The sequence below is a fragment of the Aegilops tauschii genome, chromosome 2 (assembly GCF_002575655.3).
Source record: "Aegilops tauschii subsp. strangulata cultivar AL8/78 chromosome 2, Aet v6.0, whole genome shotgun sequence".
NCBI classification, from domain to species: Eukaryota; Viridiplantae; Streptophyta; class Magnoliopsida; order Poales; family Poaceae; genus Aegilops; species Aegilops tauschii.
The window spans coordinates 166545836-166549607 of record NC_053036.3 but is presented as its reverse complement, the minus strand read 5'-3'; positions in this window follow the sequence as shown (position 1 = coordinate 166549607).

Sequence of the window (3772 nt, the reverse complement as noted above, 5' to 3'; positions counted from 1 at the left end):
CACCGCCTTTCTTCCTTTGTGGAGTGATACATGCTATCTCTTGAGCTTGCATTTGTTTTTCCCTTGAAGAGGAAAGGGTGATGCAGCAAAGTAGAGTAAGTATTTCCCTCAGTTTTTGAGAACCAAGGTATCAATCCAGTAGGAGACTACGCTCAAGTGGTATCAATCCAATAGGAGACTACGCTCAAGTCACCGAATACCTGCACAAACAAACACCAACCTTGCACCCAATGCGATAAGGGGTTGTCAATCCCTTCACGGTTATTTGCAACGTGAGATCTGATAGAGATGATAAATGGTAAAGTAATATTTTTGGTATATGGAACGGAAAGTGAAGATTGCAAAGTAAAAGAAATAGGAAACTGAAAATATAGATCGAAAACTTATATGATGTAAAATAGACCTGGGGCCATAGGTTTCACTAGAGGCTTCTCTTGAGATAGAAAATATTATGGTGGGTGAACAAATTACTGCCGAGCAATTGATAGAAAAGCGCAAAGTTATGACGATATCTAAGGCAATGATCATGAATATAGGCATCACGTCCGTGTCAAGTAGACCGAAACGATTCTGCATCTACTACTATTACTCCACACATCGACCGCTATCCAGCATGCATCTAGAGTATTAAGTTCATAAAGAACGGAGTAACGCATTAGGCAAGATGACATGATGTAGAGGAATTAACTCAAGCAATATGATGAAAACCCCATCTATTTATCCTCGATGGCAAAAATACAATACGTGCCTTGCTGCCCCTGCTGTCACTGGGAAAGGACACCGCAAGATTGAACCCAAAGCTAAGTACTTCTCCCATTGCAAGAAAAACCAATCTAGTTGGCCAAACCAAATCAATAGTCCGAAGATACTTGCAAAGATATAAAATCATGCATATAAGAATTCAGAGAAGATTCAAATAATATTCATAGATAAACTTGATCATAAATCCACAATTCATCGGATCTCGGCAAACACACCGCAAAAGAGTATTACATCGAATAGATATCAAAGAACATCGAGGAGAACTTTGTATTGAGAATCAAAGAGAGAGAAGAAGCCATCTAGCTACTAGCTATGGACCCGTAGGTCTGTGGTAAACTACTCACGCTTCATCGGAGAGGCAATGGTGTTGATGTAGAAGCCCTCCGTGATCGAATCCCCCTCCGGCAGGACGCCGGAAAAGGCCCCAAGATGGGATCTCACAGGTACAGAAGGTTGCGGTGGTGGAAAAGTGGTTTCTTTGCTCCCTTGGATGTTTTTAGGGTCTAAGAGTATATATAGGAGGAAGATCTAGGTCAGGGGACTCTCAAAGGGCCCACAAGGTTGGGGGGTGCGCCCCACCCCCTGGGCGCGCCCTCCACCATTGTGGCGGCCTCGAGGCTCCTCTGACTTGCACTCCAAGTCTCCTGGGTGTCTTCTGGTCCAAGAAAAATCATGTCAAAAGTTTTATTCCGTTTGGACTCCGTTTGGTATTCCTTTTCTGCGAAACTCTAAAACAAGGAAAAAAAGAAACTGGCACTAGGCTCTAGGTTAATAGGTTAGTCCCAAAAATCATATAAAATAGCATATTAATGCATATAAAAATCCAAATCAGATAATATAATAGCATGGAACAATCAAGAATTATAGATACGTTGGAGACGTATCACGCATCCCCTAGCTTAATTCCTGCTTGTCCTCGAGTAGGTAAATGATAAAAACAGAATTTTTGATGTGGAATGCTACCTAACATATTTATGCATGTAATTCTTTTCACTGTGGCATGAAGGTTCAGATCCGTAAGATTGAAAACAAAAGTTTAATATTGACATAAAAACAATAATACTTCAAGCATACTAACAAAATAATTGTCTTCTCAAAATAACATGGCCAAAGAAAGCTCATCCCTACAAAATCATATAGTCTGGCTATGCTCCATCTTCACCACACAAAACATTTAAATCATGCACAACCCCGATGACAAGCCAAGTAATTGTTTCATACTTTTGACGTTCTCAAACCTTTTCAACTTTCATGCAATACATGAGCGTGAGCCATGGACATAGCACTATAGGTGGAATAGACGATGGTTGTGGAGAAGACAAAAAAGAGGGAGACAGTCTCACATCAACTTGGCGTATCAACGGGCTATGGAGATGCCCATTAATAGATATCAATGTGAGTGAGTAGGGATTGCCATGCAGCGGATGCACTAGAGCTATAAGTGTATGAAAGCTCAAAAAGAAAACTAAGTGGGTGTGCATCCAACTTGCTTGCTCATGAAGACCTAGGGCGTTTGAGGAAGCCCATCGTTGGAATATACAAGCCAATAATGAAAAATTCCCACTAGTATATGAAAGTGACAACATAAGAGACTCTCTATCATGAAGATCATGGTGCTACTTTGAAGCACAAGTGCGGCAAAAAGGATAGTAACATTGTCCCTTCTCTCTTTTTCTCTCATTTTTTTTCTTTTTTTCTCTTTGTGTTCTCTCTTTTTTTGGGCCTTATCTTTTTTTATTTGGCCTTTCTCTTTTTTTATTTCCTCACATGGGACAATGCTCTAATAATGAAAATCATCACATTTCTATTTACTTACAACTCATAAATTACAACTCGATACTAGAACAAAAATATGACTCTATGTGAATGCCTCCGGCGGTGTACCGGGATGTGCAATGAATCAAGAGTGACATGTATAAAAAATATGATGAACGGTGGCTTTGCCACAAATACGATGTCAACTACATGATCATGCAAAGCAATATGACAATGATGATGTATGTCATAATAAACGGAACGGTGGAAAGTTGCATGGCAATATATCCCGGAATGGCTATGGAAATGCCATGATAGGTAGGTATGGTGGCTGTTTTGAGGAAGGATACATGGTGGGTTTATGGTACCGGTGAAAGTTGCGCGGTACTAGAGAGGCTAGCAATGGCGGAGAGGTGAGAGTCCATATAATCCATGGACTCAACATTAGTCATAAAGAACTCATATACTTATTGCAAAAATCTATTAGTCATCAAAACAAAGTACTACGCGCATGCTCCTAGTGGGATAGATTGGTAGGAAAAGACCGTCGCTCGTCCCCGACCGCCACTCATAAGGAAGACAATCAAAAGACATCTCATGCTCCAACTTCGTTACATAACGGTTCACCATCCGTGCATGCTACGGGACTCACAAACTTTAACACAAGTATTTCTCAAATTCACAACTACTTCACTAGCATGACTCTAATATCACCATCTTCATATCTCAAAACAATCATAAGGAATCAAACTTCTCATAATATTCAATGCACTATATATGAAAGTTTTTATTATATCCCTTTTGGATGCCTATCATATTAGGACTATTTGATAACCAAAGCAAATTACCATGCTGTTCTAAGGACTCTAAAAATAATATAAGTGAAGTACGAGAGTTCATCAATTTCTATCAAATAAAATCACCGCCGTGCTCTAAAAAGATATAAGTGAAGCACTAGAGCAAATTTGCCTAACTCAAAAAATATAGGTGAAGCACATAGAGCATTCTAATAAATCACGATTCATGCGTGTCTCTCTCAAAAGGTGTGTACATCAAGGATGATTCTAGCAAACTAAAAATCAAAGACTCAAATCGACGCTCCAAGCAAAACACATATCATGTTGTGAATAAAAATATAACCTCAAGTAAAGTTACCGATAGACGAAGACGAAAGAGGGGATGCCTTCCCGGGGCATCCCCAAGCTTAGGCTTTTTGACATACTTGAATATTACCTTGGGGTGCCTCGGGCATCCC